The following is an 18,200-nucleotide window of genomic DNA, read 5'->3' on the forward strand; positions in this document are numbered from 1 at the left end:
GGATTTAGTTTCATTACAAATGTAATTTGGTTTGCAGGTCTCTCTTAGTCATTTTTATTTGACAAGATGGTATCAGATCCACGTATTTTTACCTAGGGAGACCCAAGAATTTTTAGCCTGGGTGAGCTAGAAGTTTTGATCTTAGAAGAGCTATGGTCACAGTGGTTGAAGATGAATGTCCACAGAGAAACTTTCATGGTTCACATAATGTGTGAGTGGGTACATCAGAGCTATAAGTCGAACAAAGGCATGTATAACCCATGACAAGGTTTGTTGCTATCTTGTATTTATGGTTTTGAATGCATGCAACATGGTTAATGTTGGATATGCTTTGATGATTCGACCAGCATTGCACATGGAATTGCATGGGTGTTTTTCCCAAACTTGCAAATGGATTTGCACTGTATGGGTGATTGGGTCATTGTCCTTCGCATTATAGGCCAACTTGCATTTTTTTTGGGTGTTAGACTTACTACACTCGAGGAAGATGTACTTCTGGACGCAAGACAAAAACTTAATCCAGCTTGCAATAAATTAGTATTGATCATGGAGAATGGAGTATACCACAACTGGAAGACTGATGAATTATATTGTAGATTTAATATATTGTGGGGAAGTGTTGAAAATAGCACTATCGTTAAAATTGTCTTTAATGAGAATTGTTTTATTTTTATTTTGATTCATCCCTAAGTCAAGCTGAATACATAGCTGGTTTGACTTGGACTGGTGACCTATTCCTGGTAAGCACTCGGGGGTCGGGTGAGTCCTTTGCTGGTCAAGCTACTCTAGATAGCTTTTTCAATGAAATGTTACATATTTAATACTCAATGATGCAGAAAGATTCTTGTAAACAATTTGGAAAGTTTCTTATAAAGACATATAGAATGTATAAAAAGTAGATGTGTCCTAATAAATAGGAGAGTGGGTGAGTCTGGAGGATGTTTATTTTAAAGGAAAATAAGTTGGTCAATGAATTATTTCTTTCATTCTCTTTAAGTTTAAGTTGATGTTACCTCATGTAGGTGTATATTCAATTTTGTTAATTATTTATTGTTGTCTTTATTGGCATGATATAATTTAATTGTAAATATAATTTAATCATTATATTTGATAATATAATAATTTATAACAGGGGAAAACTATCATGTAAAGATCTTCTTTGTTCTTTTCTCTCTCAATTATTATATCTGATAGCTTACTCTATCTTTGTTCTTTTCTCTCTCAATTATTATATCTGATAACTTACTCTATCAATTTATCCCTGCAAGTAAAACCCATCATGTAAAGTTCCCCTAGCCCCTTCTATTATGAAAGTAGTTTGACTATATTAAATTATGAGTTTTGATATTCTATAAACAAAATATCACATGGATTGTCTAACTAATGCATATCAATCTAAATAGGAACATTTAGATACTGAATGTGAAAATTTATTCATTAAATTGTAAGGGTCAAAATAAACCAATAGAGTAAGGTATATAAGTATTTATAAACATAAATCTAAGTTTTTTTTTTTCACGTAGAAAAAAGTCGTAATTTATATTCATATTGAAATAAATTACATTTTGTAGATGCTTAGAGCATATGCAGATAGCTGTCCATGAATAGGACAAGTATACTCGAAAAAAGAATAAAAAAAAGTTTACAATTACATCAAAGCCTATACTTTTCTGCCCTTCTTCTTCTCCACCCTACGCCAACCCTGTGAGTCAGAAGGGGGAACAATGATGGCCTGTGAGTATTCCTGCGTGTTCGCTGGTGGTTCTTTGTCGGATTCTGATCCTTCTGATCCATGGGTTCTTTTGTTGCCACTAGCTTCCGGCCGTGGCGTTTCCTGCTGCCGAACATGGTCCTCCATTTGTGGGTCTGGTGCTTTTTCTTCATGTGTACCATTCTGTTCCATATTTATATCCGGTTCCTCTTGATTCACTTTATGCTCTGGCTGATTGTCCTCTTCTTCCAGCGGTTCTGTATTCTGCCACCCATTTGGCTTTTTTGGCTGTTTTTTGTTTCCTTTTGTATTCTTTCTGGCCAGTGGGCAAGAATTTTGAAGGTGTCCTGTTTGCCGGCAGCTGCGGCATCTGAATGCTGTGTTTTCATAGTCTAGGGGCTGTATCCGCTCGGTGTTATTATAGATTAATGATATTTGATCAGGCAGCCCCTGACTCAAGTCCACTTCAACGCAAATTCTGGCAAAAGTGTGTATCCCTCTGCTATTTCTGTCTTCATCAACTTTTAGGAGTTTCCCCAAGGAATTCCCAATGGCATATAATACTATGGGGTGCCAGAGATGTAATGGGAGGTTGTGAAGCCTCACCCAAACAGGTGTTGTTGTGATTTTCATAGTATTTGGGTCGAAATCAGCAAACCAAGGGGTAACAAAGAGACCTGCACTACCCCAAAACCAAGGCCCCTCATTGATGATGCTGTCCCTTTCTTCCTCTGTGTGGAATTGAACAATGAAAAAACCTTTTGAACATAGGTATATATTACATTCTGGTGTCCAGCGGGAATGTATCCATTGATGTAAAGCATCTGATTTTGGCCAGAAACCATTGAATCTACATATTACAACATGTTTTGTGAAGTCAGAGTGTATTGCAGTTACCTCTGGTATAGTAACTTGGAGCATTGCATGTTCCAGTTTTTGTTCTACTATATGTGGCCCAGGTTGTTCTGGTGGTAACATTGGTTTGTCCTGCATCTTTCCCTTCCCCTTTACTGCATCACGAAAGGAGCCTGAGGTCTTTGAGCCAGATCCATTGCAGCCTCCACGCAGTCTTAGATTAAGGTATATGGTTGTATCCTGACAGATCCCATATTCCTGTAGAGTAAGATGGTCCTGTAAGCTACGCCCTGCACATATCAGGTTCTGGTGTCTTATGGGAATTCCAAGTTGGATTTGTATTTTGTTTTTTAGCTCTTGTATGTTTGAATTCTTGCTGAGTCGCATGCAGCAGTGGCTGCCCCCTGTTTGTTTGATGAAGATCTGGATCCAATCTTTACCCTGGAAATCCCCTGTTTTTTTAATTTTTTCCATCCCATGGGGTTTCCAGATCTGGCTGTCCCTTGGTAATGGCTCCCAGGCAGAGCCCCATGGTATGTAGGTGCTCAGATCTACATCATATATTAATAGAACAGCATTCTGATATTCTATAAAATGGGTTTTTCCTTCATACCTTAAATATAAGCTGCGTTTTTCCATCCTGAAAGCTCCATTTTTACTGAAGAACGCTCCCTCGCTCAAAACGCTTGTGCCGATCCTAGGGTAATCGAGTTCCTTCTTTTCCTTCGCAGGGCAGCACGCAATTTTCATTGCCAAGTTTGGTTTGCACGGAATCGAGGCTCCACTGAAACTCCCGACTCTGTAATCTGTAGGGCCAAGCAAAGGCCATACGTTCTCTAACCATTGCATCTCACACGGGTTTGCAAAGGCTGGGATCAGATCCCTCTCTGAGATCAAATCTCGGTTGGGCATTTCATCAAACACTTGTCTCACATCCTCCTTGGATGTGAAATATGTAGGCGCCCGTATCTGGGTCAGGAGATCCAGCTTGGTTTTGACTAAACCCTTGCTGGGCTTACTCGTCTTCTTGCATCCCTCAAGCTTAGGAGAGCCTTTCACTATGGTTAGCTTGCCAGAATTTGACAGATTCTGGAACTGTGCCTTAAGTTTCGTCTTGAACACAGGGAGCAGATCAGATTTAAACTTTTCGCTCCCGTACTTTGCTATTGCGTGAGGGCTAGATCCGCCGCGCTCTTTCAAAGCCACTGTGGCTTCAGAAATCCTCTGGAAATAAGGGAGATGTGCAGGCGGGGGTTTAGAACCCTTGGCAGCCTTCCATTTCTTTTCCTTCGGGTTTTTCGCCTTTTTCTCCTTCGGTTCCTGCACGAGCTTTTCTTCAGCCGCTTTGACAGCTGCATTCGCCACGGGCTTGGCAGGGACGGTATCCGCAACAGGATCAGTGGAAGCCATGGATAAGAGCCGAGTTCTCGAGTTTGAAATCTTGTTTTTTTCGTAAAGCATCCCGAGATTATATATATCTAAATCTAAGTTTTAAAAAGGTAATTGATATATTATTTTCAAATAATATATAGATATTGAATCTCTAAATGGTCTTTAGAGTTCAAAACTCTTTAAATCTCAACCTAGTGTTGTTGAGCCTCTTGTTTTGAATTTTAAAAGATGGCATGGTTGTGGTAGTCGGTAGGATAGAGATGGACGAGATCAACAAATATAACATATTAGAATTGTAAGATTCCCTTCTCAGAATCTCTTGAAAAATCCACCAAATTTCTGAGTTTATACAATTCGACTCACTGTGGGATTTCTATAAACAATTTGTATGCAAGGTATTCTAGGCATATTTTAATAAGTTTAAGACCAAATAGTGATGCACAGTGATAAGGAAAGGCCTTCAAGTATTTCTCAACATAAATATATTGTATTTATTATTCTTAGGAGAGTCACACCATCATTATACGCAATACATCAACCAATAATAATAAATTTAACCACTAGAAAGCAACTCATGAACACTAACAACACATACTTTAATTTTTGAACTTGTAAAGATGAATGTACAATATGCAAATAAGTTGTGAACTTGGAGTTTACTTCAACATGTTGATGATATAGGCACACCTCCCAAAATGAAGCTCACGAATAGAGATAATGAACAACTCCACATAGAGAACTCAACCTCATAATATAGATGGCAATGGCACCATACACAGGCCAACAAAGAAGATATATTCGACCTTTGTTAGTAGTGGTGACTCAACGTTCAAATGCAGATAATAGAGAGTGATAGCATGACCAACAAGGAATGAAAACTCAACCTTTGTTATGACACACTCAACCAACAATAAGAGAGGAGAACTCATCCTCTTCTCACAGTGAGGACCCTGACCCACAATCGATAAAACTTAGCTACATGCTTCAACAAACTCAGCCTTTAAGATAGAAGGAAACTTGACCTTCTTGACTGGAAGTTTCGACCCAATAAATCACAACAAGGTTTAACTTATTTGGTAGAGTAAACTCGACTTTTGCTCAACCCAAAACTTCGACTCACAATACTAAGAATAATCTTGGCTTGATGGCAATGGAACTCACCCTTCTTAAGCTTGGGATCTTCACCTTTAATGGGTATGCACAACCTGTCCAAGAGATGAAGAAAAACCCATCTTAAAAGATAAAATCAATTGATAAAACCTTGCATCTCCATTTTCTTCTCCAAATCTTTTTTTCTCTTGGTAACTCAATGATGAAAATTGAGTGAACTAGAGTGTATAGTTTCAACGATGAAGCTAGCAATGATGACTAGGGTTTCTTAAACCTTAAGTTTCTCTCTAAAAACACACAAAAATATTTTCTTCACTTTTCTCATTTTATAATTTTGTGGCCACTTTTGCAACCATTTTACCTTTTTAATTTCATAACGTAATTTTATGAACTTTTCACTTTATAAAATGAAAGTGCGTTTTTCAATAGCTTGGGATATGTCTTCCTTTTCACCTCTTAAGCATTTATAATGTTTTTCCTAGGCAAATCGTGTTTCACTATTAAAATTTTCCTCGCCTTAGCCTACGAGAACTTATTAGGCTAGTGAAACCCTGTCTATGTCTCCTAAGTGGTTGGGGACATTATAGGGATCTTGTTCCATGGAGAAAATATCATTAGAAGTAAAGAGTATGTTGAAGGAAGACAAGAATTGGAGCAATAGGTAGGATCTTAGGTGGTTAAGGATGAGGTTGCAGAAGAATAGAGACACATGGTTGAAGCAAAAGGAGACAACTATGAGTCCATCAAGTTGAAACGAAAAGAAAAACAAGGGGTTTGTAGAGTTTTGAATGTACCTTCCTGTCCTTGGGCATGTTACCCACAACTTGTGGGTGATAGCCATAGGAGAATTTTTTCTCCTAGATTGTCTTCAGTCGGCAGCCATCAACCCTTTGCAATGACCGGATAGCTTGATATGCCACCATCTCCGTCCCCTGAGTTTGCCATTATGTGCCCTCGCCCCTCTGTTATGATTGTATGTTTGAAGGTGGGTCTTCCAACCTCGAAGGTATGGCTTTCATTATGTAGTTGGGTGTCTTTGCTTACTTATCATGGACACTTTTGGGCATGGATTAGTGGGGGGATTTGGAGGAAAGAATAGGCTTGGTTTGTACTCTTGTACCCTTGTCCAACTTGGTGGTTAACCTTGTATCCTAGTTCTATGGGAACTCCTTTGCTGGCTAATAGCTTTAGGAGTGATACTACATGGGAAACCTCGATTTTGGTTGCATGGTCCCGCTTCGTGACACCACATACATCACTCCCCTCTGCTCATTATAAACCTTTTAACATATTTCCCATCCGGGTCCACATTTGTCCATTGGGTCCATAAGGAGTTTGCCTCCCCCTCCACTTGTCCACACTTTGGGTCAGGCCTGGAACGATGCCTTGGAGGTTGATGCAGCTAAAAAGAAAGTAAAAAACATAATTTGGCTACTCTCAACAAGAAATGTACCATAAAATGCAAAAGATGGTTGGGACATACAAGTTTAGTGCATGGGAAAAAGCCACCATGAGATCTACCCCTATCATCATGGCCATCATCTTGGTTCCTAGGGCCCCTATATTGGCCCCATGCATCACTAACGAACCCATGATTGTCCAACCCCTGGTGGGTGATGAAATTCCCAACTTTAAAGGGGGTATTCACTGCTATATCATTCACATCATGCTCTCATCCCCTGGAGTTCCGAGTAGTTATAAAAAAAAAATCAATAAAAAAAAATTGCATATGAAGAAAGGTGGAAAAGCAAAGGCCAGGGTAGCTCACGTACCACAATTTCTCCCTCTTATATCTATACACCCATGTGTAGGCTTCCCTCATCATATCTACCCTTGTACCATGACATGTGGCTTGGATCCTTCCCTTGATGCCCCACACTGTTCCAACATTATATCACATGACACCAGCCATATGACAAATGTACCATAGACCTATCACTCCCTTAGAGGTTGAAACCACTTAATGGGGTCTTTGATTAACCTCCTTGAACTTGGAGACACCTATACATATTAAATCCAATTATGGAAGGGCATACCACTATGAAGTGCCCACTTGGTTCCATGAATTGTAAGCTCATTTGCTCAATTACACTAATGATTTTTTGTAGTGGAAGGTGAGGAGACACATTGGATCTTATGCAGGATTATAGGTTGGTCTTCATCTTGGGGTTTGGTTTCCCTATACGAAGTCCAAACCCTCTAGAGGGTCATATTGGTATTTATAGGGTGTGTGTTGAGAGCCATGAACATCCACTATAGCAGAGAGCATATAGCCATGCCATGGGATCTTTCAGCACCATCCATTTCTTGCTCGTGTCCAACTTATTTGATGATGATGATGCACCTGGACCATCTTGCCCAACCAGCTACACTCTTGCACAACACACTAGGCAGTTGATCTAGGGCCCAAATGGGGTTGTATCTCACCATGGGAGACAAAGAAAGGGCTTGCATCATTGTTCCAACCCTTGCAGATGGGATGTATGTTTGTTAGATTTAGTTAGAGACCCATGAGGATGATTTTGTGCACCCACAACTACTTAGGGGCACCACATGTAATTTTCTCGGAGCTTAAGGGGCCATCCCCTTCATCACTATTTTTGGAGCCCTTTTATTCATTTTGGCACATGTTGGACTTCATTTGGCCTTCCAACGACCCTCTTAGCTACTTATCTATCATTTCGAACCTCTTGAGAGGCTAATTATTCTTATTGTGGAGTTATTTTGTAGGATTGTCACCAAAAAGATGTTATTTTGCACGCTATTTTTATTGTAGGGGCATTATTAGGCATAATTAGGCCATTCGAATCCCTTGGAGGATCATATAAATATGAGAGAGGTTCATTTGATCTCTCATCATCACTGGGATTGAGATCTCTCTGGATAAAAGATCTTAAACTTGCTATTTTGGATGAATTGGAAGTTAATTGATGCATTTTGATGTTTGGAAGATTGCTATCTTGTCTTGGAGCTTCATTATAGCAAATCAAATGGATGGATATATAATTTTTGTCACGTAACAACTTTCTTATGCAATTTTTTTCATGTTTTATTTCTAATGTATGGAACACTATGCTTGGATTATGTTTGTGACCTAATTATTCATTCGAAATTCAAAACACATATAATTGTGGCTCATTGTGTATATTACTCATCTTGGCAAAAATATTGAACTATTCCTAGGAGCGGGTTAATACCTTTCACCTTGAAACTTCATTAATTTGTCTAAAGAAGTATAAGTTTCACTTGTAACCTAGTTGTTGCATCTCTAAGGCATGCAAAGTTTCAAGATGACTCCTTGCAAGAGCGAAAATCATAAATCAATTTCACTTTGATTCCATTTTCCATAATTGGCTAGACACTGGTCTGAACCCTTGGTGATCACCCTAAATTTTCCCCTTTCAATTTTTTTATTTTTATTTATTTATTTTTATTTTATTTTATTTTTTTTGCCCTAACCCTAGATGACCTAGCTAAGGCATCAAATGATTTCCTCTACAACCATCCATTTGAGGTGCAAGTTGGTGGAGGATCGTGTTGGTGTCTCCTCTCCTTGACCTCCAATTTTGATGACAATCCCACTGTTGGTTTTAGATAAATATCAAGCCCCAGTCTCAAAACCATTTTGATCTAGGTCTCCTTAGGTTAGCGACATTCCAAAGGGTCTATTGCGCTTGAAATCTCAAAGGAAGTTAATCTCTCTTGACCCCTTCCTCTTATCCTTGCTTGGACTAGTCATACTATTAATGGCCATCTCGAAACCCTAGGCCTTGCTTAGATCCCCTAGGTCTCTCTTGTGGTCCCAAACTTTTCTACGCTTGTCATCTCATGAGACCTTAAAGAGAGGTCCTTCTATTCCTAAGATCCTTAGGTCTAGGACACTTTTTGTTAAGGAATATGTCTAACCCCTAAGTCGAAGCATCCCTTGAGCCTTTCTTAGAGAGCCCCTCAGCTTGCTTCTAAAGAAAACCAACCTATTATTTGAGTCTCTTGTGAATGGGCCATAGGAATCACATTACTGTTGAAAATGACACAAGAAAAATCCTAGTTTAATTTGTCCTTGAATTAAATTAGGAATTAAATTGTAATTCCATACCTCATGACAATTTGTAATAGTTAACTAAGTTAATTTGACTTAGTTATCTTAGTTAATTCGAGTTGAGGGTCTAACTAGAGTCATGTAGAGTGTCTCATACACTTAGGAGCACTAGTTGAGTTTATTTTGAGTTGTAATTATATAATTCAGTCTAAGTGAGTTAAATTCAGTTAAACTAGTTCCAATTGATGGAGGAATTAGTGGGGGATCAGAATAGTGGTGTGTAACCAGCAATAGTGGGGTGTAACCAACATCAGTGGGGTGTGACTTACTATAGTGGGGTGTAACTTACTGTAGTGGAGTGTAACCAACACTAGTGGGATGTAACCAACACTGATAAGTAAACTGAAGATTCACTCATAATTAACTCATGCATGTCATATCAAATAAAGACCCAGTTGAGATTGGATTTTAGGGACAGTGTACTATCAGTTGTATAATCATCCAAATTGCATAGGTGGTGCATGCAATCAGAAGAAACCCTATGAGGATTGCACAATTCATAATTGTGGGATTTCCCAATTAAATATGGGCGAATTCCCAAGGGAACAACGCAAGGAAATAAGAGCTTGGCAGGCATCATAATTGGCTAAGTATTGGCTTGAGCTTGTCTGGGAAGCAGTGAAATAGATAGAGATAGTGCAGAGGTTGCTTGGGCTTGAGAAAAGCCTTGTAATCTTCTCATATTTTATGATTGATGCAATATATAGATAGTGGGACTTTTTAGCCATGGCTTTCCCCAAAAAATCATTGTGTTATGTGTGATTGAATTCTTTCTCTTATACACATCATGATTTCATTGATCATTTATTGTTTTTGCTGGTGAGTAGAGTAGATTCAAGTCAATTGTTTTAGCATATCTTAATCTGCAGTTTGAATCTCTAAGAAACTTCTACATGGTATAAGATCTATAATCACTATAAAAGAGGAGAATACGAGTTTGTCTTTTGCAGGAGAAGTCGAATTTGCAATATCATACTTTAGAGCCAGTAGGATGTCGTTCTACGGATTGAGACTCGAATATGCCCTCGAGGGTAGTTCGAAATATATTTCTTGGAAGGACAAGATGAAGGTAGTGTTGGAACACAACATATTTAAGGAATTCATAGACAAAGATATTCTTAAGCCAACTGATGCTCATGATCTGACAAAGTGGAGAAAGTGTGTGGCAAAGGCGAGAAGGATTATCCTAGAAGGAGTTCAAGATCATATTGTCTCAAAAATCCATGGTAAGGAAACTCCATTTTCAATGTGGAAGGCCTTGACATACATGTTTCAAAATAGAAGTGACCACAAGAAGTTGGCACTGAAGGACAAGCTCAAAAAGATCAAGATGGAGAAGGGAAAATCAATACTGAAGTACTTGACCAAGTTCACCCATTATCGAGATGAGATTGGAAGTGTTAGTGTTACTGTTGCTGAAGACGGTATGGTGAGCCTAGCACTTATAGGCCTCCCCAAGAGCTGACACAGTTACTAGGACTCAGTTAATGGGAGGGAGAAGCTACCATAGTAGGAGCGATTATGGTCTCACTTGGTACAAGAAGATATTCGAGAGAGCACCAGAGATCGATCCTCATCCAAGCAAGATGATGAGAACTGTACCTTAGCTAGAAAGGCGAAGAAAGGGAAGGGGAAGTCATCCCATTCCAAATCAGACTCCAGTAAGGGCGGAAAGAAGAAGGACTTGTCGACGATTAAATGTTTTCATTGTCACAAGCTGGGATACTATGCCACAAAGTGTCCACACAAGAAGTCCGGTAAGAAGCCATCAGGAGTGGCAGGTGAATCTCTTTCTTCACAATTTGAGCTAGGATTCACCCTCATCGCTTGCATGGTGACATCGGTGTTGGGTAGTGTGTGGTACCTGGATAGTGGAGCCTCATTCCATATGGTAGGAAATAAAGAGTTCTTCAGTGAACTTGGAGGAGAAGGAACTCCAAATGCACATCGATATGGGAGATGATGGGAGGTATAACATGACAGGCATTGATATTGTTACCTTTCAGAGGGAGTCTGGTACTCCTCTCACATTAAAAGATGTCATGTATGTTCCAAGTTTGAAGAAGAATTTGGTTTCAGTTGCCATGTTGGAGGACCGTGGCTACGATGTGATATTTAACAAGGGAAAGGATTTCCTTCATCACAAAGCCTCAGGACTAGTGAAGCGGATCAGGGTTCGGGTGAAGAACCTCCACAAATTGGATGTATAAGATTGTGTTGTTTTGAGCACTAAAGCAGAGAAGGTGCAGAGCTGAGACATCGATGAGTTGTGGCATAGAAGATTGGGTCACTTGCACCACGAAGCTTTGAAGATCATGCAACAAATTTCTACAGGACTTCCCAAGGGTACACTAGAGCAGAGAGACACATGCAAAGGGTGTACATTGGGGAAGTACACCAAATATTCCTTTCATGATATAGATAGTCAAGTGCAAGCAATCCTTGATCAAGTTCACTCAGATGTGTGGACCATTCTCGACAGCCTCCACGACCAAGCACATGTATTATGTAATATTTGTTGATGATTTTTCTCGTAAGTGCTAGATTTTCTTCATGCAGAAGAAAGATCAGATGTTCGCTAAATTTTGTGAATTTAAAGCACTTGTCGAGAAATATACTGGTAGGAAAGTTAAAGCTCTCAGAAGTGATAACAATGGAGAATATGTCTTGAATGAACTTCTATGCATCAGAAGGCATTCGACGAGATTTAATAACACCTCATAACCCACAACAAAATGGGGTGGTTGAAAGGAAGAACAAAAGTATTTTGGAAGCAGCACGGATGATGTTACATGATCAGGGCCTACGGTTGTACTTGTGGGCTGAAGCATGCAACACATTAGTTTATTTGTAGAACATAAGCCCTCATCGAATTCTTGGGATGAGTACACTAGAAGAATATTTTTCAGGTAAGAAACTAGATGTGGCACACTTCAGGATATTTGGTTCATAAGTCTACTATCATGTTACCAAGGCTTCACATTTAAAGCTAGAGCCAACAACTGAGTTGAGCATATTTGTGGGGTACACTAATACACCTCAGAACTATCGAGTGTACCGGCCATCCAACATGATGATAGTGGTTCATAGAGATGTGAAGTTCGATGAAAGAAGACCACGATATGTTCCATTGAGAGGGATCTTCAGTTACATGCAGATGAGGATCTTTTAGCTCCAAAGGAGGAACCTCAGGATGATGTGGAACAACCACATGCAAAGGAGCAGAGAGTGGAAGTACCCACTCATGCAAAGACTTCCAGAGATGGAAGGAAGCGCACCAGAGAGGCTAAAAAATTGATGCATGATGCTAGAGAGAATGTGGGAGCACCCACATCACAGCGTAAGCATAGGAGGTCACCATATCGATGCACTGGCTACATGGCTCTAATGAGTGAGAGTGTAGAGGTTGAGCCATCCTCATTTGAGGAAGAAATGTAGAAAACAATATGGATTGATGCCATGGTTGAGGAGTATGACTCCATTATCATAAAAAATGTTTGGGAAGTGGTCCCAAGACCAATAGACAAGTCAGTGGTGAGTTCCAGATGGCTTTACAAGGTAAAGCAAGCAACAGATGGGAGTGTGGAGAAACACAAGGCCATATTTGTGGCCAGAGGATTCTCTCAGGTGGAGGGAATTGATTACGATGAGACCTTTGCTCTAGTAGCAAGGTACTCTTCAATCAGATCTATTCTAGCACTGTCAGCGCAGATGGGATGGAAGATACATCATATGGATGTGAAGATAACATTCCTCAATAGTATGATTGAGGAAGAGGTGTATATTGAGCAACTGGAATGATTTGAGACCTTCAACAAAGAGTCACATGTGTGCAAACTCAAGTGAGTGTTGTATGGACTAAAAGAAGCACCTCGTGCTTGTTACACCAATAATGATAGCTATTTCATCCGGTTGGGCTTCACCAAAAGTGAAGCAAATGTGAACCTTTACCATATTGTGGTTGAAGGTAAATTGTTGATTATAATATTATATGTCGATGATTTGATTCTAACATGTGATGAGAAGTTGATAAAATCTTGCAAGAGAATTCGAGATGAAGGACTTGGGGCTCATGCATTATTTTCTTGGTATGGAAGTATGTCAAGGATATGGGAAACTGTTTGTCTCTCAGGGAAAGTATGCCAACGAGATACTAAAGAAGTTCCACATGGCGAGAAACAAACCCATGGAGACTCCTCTAGTAGTTAACTGGAGGAAGGACGAAGCTACTTTAGGTGAAGTAGTGGAGGCTACTATTTATAGACAAATTGTGGGTTCACTTATGTATTTGGTGAACACATGACCAAACATGTGTTTTGCAGTTAACCAGCTTATTCAAGCCATGGTTAAGCCAACCAAACTTTATTGGAAGGCAACTAAACATGTGTTGAGATACCTCAGAGGCACCACTCAGTTTGGTATTTGGTACAAATGGACAGAGGGAGTGAAGCTTCAAGGCTTTAGAGATGCATATTGGGCATGGAGTCCATCGGAAAGCAAAAGCACATCAGAGGGAATCTTTAGTATTGTTTCAACAACAATTTATTAGTACAACATGAAGTAGAGATTAGTTGCACTCAGTTTAGCAGAAGCAGAGTAAATGGCTGCTAGTCAAGCAACTTGTGAGGTTATCTGGACGAGGAAGATCCTTGTTGGGTTATTTTGTTAGAAGATGGATCCTACAATGATTAAATGTGACAATAAAAGTTTTATCAAACTCTCTGAGAATCTAGTTTTTCATGATCGGTCCAAGCATATCGACATCCGGTATCACCATCTACGAGATTGTGTGCAGAGGAGAATCATGTTGCTGGAGTACATTCCTATAGAGGAGAAGGATGCATATATTTTGACAAAGGCATTGTCAAGATGAAAATCCAAGTTTCACAGAGGCAGGATTGGGGTAGAAAATAATCCCTTTCTTGTTTAGAGGGAGTGTTGAAAAAGCAACAAGAAAAAATCCTAATTTAATTTGTCCTTCAATTAAATTGTAATTCCATATCCCATGACAACTTGTAATAGTTAACTAAGTTAATTTGACTTAGTTAACTCAGTTAATTCGAGTTGAGGGTCTAACTAGAGTCATGTAGAATGTCTCCTACACTTAGGAGCCCTAGTTGAGTTTATTTTGAGTGGTAATTATTTAATTCATTCTAATTGAGTTAAATTCAGTTAAACTAGTTCCAATTGATGGAAGAATTAGTGGGAGATCAGAAAAGTGGGGTGTAACCAGTATCAGTGGGGTGTAACTTACTGTAGTGGGGTGTAACTAACTGTAGTGAGGTGTAACTAGCACTAGTTGGGTGCAACCAGCGTTGATTAGTAAATTGAAGATTCACTCATAATGAACTCATGCATGTCAGATCAGAGAGAAATACCCAGTTGAGGTTGGAGTTCAGGGACAATGTACTATCAGTTGTATAATCATGCGAATTGTAGAGGTGGTGCATGCAATCAAAAGAAGGCCTATGAGGATTGCACAATTCATAATTGTGGGATTTCCCAATTAAATATGGGCTAATTCTCAAAGTAATAGCACAAGGAAATAGGAGCTTGGCAGGCAACAAAATTGGCTAAGTATTGGCTTGAGCTTGCCTAGGAAGCAGTGAGATAGATAGAGATAGTGTAGAGGTTTCTCAGGATTGAGAAAAGAATTGTAATCTTCTCATATTTTCTGATTAATTCTATATACAGATAGCAAGGGTTTTTAACTGTCTTTCCCCAAAAAATCATTGTGTTATCTGTGATAGAATTATTTTTCTTATATGCTTCGTGATTTCATCGATTGTTTATTGTTTCTGCTAATGAGTAGAGTAGATTCAAGTCATTTGTTTTAGCATATTACAATCTGCTGTTTGAATCTACAAGAAATTTCTACATGTAATCATATCATTGAACTATCTTGAATCTTTTTTATTTCCTCTATACCGAGACTCCTCCCATCGGTGAAATTCAATAAAGAGGAGGGGACATTGACTGAGGTGACATTGGGTCCTTATCCCATTGTTTCCATTTGGTCTATAGTTACCCCTTTGAAACCTGTTGACGGTGCTGGACCCACCAACATTCAGGGGATCACCTCGGTATGAAGTCCCAACTAGACCTCACACTGTTTGGTGTGGGAGTCCCATCCAGTATGATGGCCCGGTTGCCATTGTCTTAAGGATTTGCATCAACTCTTGCTTGTCAGCACATGAGAGTGGTTCGCTTTGTCTTCGAGAAGTGATGTTCGGGTGCTTGGTGAGTGTAAGTGTACTTGTGTCAATGGTTCTTTCACTGTGAGGGGAAGAAGGTGAAGGTGATTTTCAAGTTGAAAGGTATCAATCCCAACTTGGCTAGGAACTCACAACACAAAAGGACATACACAGCTTCTGGTGGAGCAGTCCACTCGGATGCGACAGTTACAACATACAAGGTAAGATAACATGTACAACACTCACGTAATAGTCCGAACGAGTGAAATAATTTCTACAACAAGGTTTAGGTGAAAGGTCTGTCTGATGTCCGGCAGAGAAGTCAACATGGACGGGACAACATTAACAACATATAAAACACATTTCCATTAATAGATTATGTATTACAACAAATGAAGCAGTTCAAATGTAGAACACAGGTTAAAGAAACATGCATTACAAGTGTTAAAGAGCAATCTTACAACAAATACAATACATGTGTGAAAACATGCTGGCCTGTTAACAGGCTTCTGAATTAAGCGAAAGTTCCAAGACACATCGTTACACTATACATCAACAAACCCATCAGCAGGGCATTGGAGCCACTAGTTACTCCTCAAAGAAAAGATTACAGACTCTCTTGGCTATGTGGGAGGCGCTCAGGTGAAAAGTCCTTTATATGTACACATGAGGGGGTATTTATAGCCAAGGGTGAAACTGATCCTTGTGGCTGTTCAACTATCCTCATGACTGTTTGACTTCCATGACTCTTCAACTTACATGGCTCTTTGTTCAACAAGTGGGTCTCTTGGACTTCCACATTACATCACATTGATTACAACAAGCCCATAGTGAGGATGTGGGCGACGTGACTCATGACGTGTTTTGACATGACTTGACATGACAATGCTGGTACATTCGTGCTGCTGTTGGAGTGCATGTCGAGCTATAGTTCTGCTAGGTAATGGATGTCTTCATGGTGTATCATAGCTTCACCTCCACATGGCAAAGCGCGTGGAGTCTTTGATGGTCCTTGGTTCGCTTGATGAAGCTTTAGCATGTTATTCCTTGCTTGCATTTTGTTGGCTTATTAGGGCCTGACCCAAGTTCAAAGGTGATTTAGCCAAGAAATTCCCGGTACTACTAGCCCTTTCGGCAACAGTCTGTGGAGCACAGACTGAGGTTTTCCCCAAAGTAGTATGGGAGGGTGCTAGAACTAGGTTTCCGCACCCTGGATATGTCTGATGAGTTCATGTGTTTCGCGGTTCGACCCTACGTGCTCGTCGCTACGCGCACTTTCCCGTACTTCGCAGCCTGAGATGTTGCCTTCACGCAGCCCTACTCGGGGGCCGAATGCTGTTATTACCCAAGTCCTTACTAGTATTCCAATGTTAGTTGATTAACTTAGCCTACTTGCATGCTTTAAGTTATACTTAACGATATAAACCATTCATAGAGGTGCGCGAAGTAAATAAACAATATATTTTCAATTTATATCAAACATGCATTAACCCAAGAACAGATACACAAATATGATACCAAACTTCTCTTTATTAATTCCTTTCTCGGTTACAGACTCGACTTTGCCCTGCGCACTTAGCTGCAGGTGTCTGCGCACTTAGTTGCGAACTACTAGGCCTCTGCGCACTCAGCTGCAAAGCCTTCTCCTACCCTATGACCCTAAGACACACTTAGATACTTAGAATCTTTCTTCTCTCTACTTCTTCCTTACTCCCTTTTACACTTAGAGCCTCGCTCTATTTATACAACCTCGTGGTTCATGGACCATGGGTAGACTGACATTACATTACAAGACTAGGGCAGACAACCCTGTGACTCTATCATACATTTCACGCTCCGCACCCACAATTTGTGGAGTATTTACAACAATATCGGGTCAAAACTTGGGTGTTGAGCCCCAAAACATGCCTTGGGGGGATTCCATGCCCAACAGGCCCCCAACACAAACATTGTGACTCGCCCTCGAGTCACTCGGTCAGTGCAGCAATTTTTGCACAGAGTCCCTTCAACTATTCTCGAACTATGCTGAGGTCAGTAATGCACTGAGTTGCTGCTTGCTGAATCTACTGCATCCGCTGTTCCAAGACCTCTATGTCTGGGGTGCTTCTCTGTATTAATGTGTGCATCCCCTGTATGTGCATGAGCTTTCCTTCAATGTTTTTCGTGATAGTGAAGGCCTTGTTGATCCAAGGCTGAACGCGCACTTTGAGAACAACCTCCTTGTGTCGCGTCGTGTCCACCTACACCTTTAGTGCTTTGGCTTGCTGCATCCTCACAAGCCTCTGGGTGAAGACTACTATCTGCGCAGTTCCTTGGACACTGTCGTATTGATGTTGGAGTTTGCGCGCTTCTGTCTCCAAGCGCTGGATGTTGGGGTCCTCCTGTAGAGTTGTGAGGACCTCAAGTGTTTGTTCCAACATGCTGGTACAATCTCGTATTGCACCTCCGATTTTCTACAGTCCCGCTGTGATAGTGCTAGCACGTTGTTCTCTGACTTCTGGGGTAGTGGATGGCTGCGTCTTTAATCGCAGCTCGACAATATGAAGATTCAGCTCTAGTTGAACCTTAGTCATTTATTCCCTGGCCTCACAAACTCCTGCTACTAGCCTATGGATCCGTACCTTCGCTGGTAGATCTGTAAGGATGACCAGCTCCGAAACAGTGTGGCAAGCGTCACCTACCACTTGCACCAACTGCTGATTTTTTGACACCAATTTGTCGCGCTGCAAGCTGAGTTGTTCCATGTTTATCTTTTGCTTGCTGAGGACTTGGATTGCGCGGCTCTCCCTAGCGTGTAGCTCTGCTGTTATCCCATCCTGTAATAGATATAGTGTCTCAC

Source organism: Pinus tabuliformis, chromosome 3_1 (assembly GCF_031772625.1).
Source record: "Pinus tabuliformis cultivar Carrire ecotype Pingquan chromosome 3_1, CPIR1, whole genome shotgun sequence".
Lineage (NCBI taxonomy): Eukaryota > Viridiplantae > Streptophyta > Pinopsida > Pinales > Pinaceae > Pinus > Pinus tabuliformis.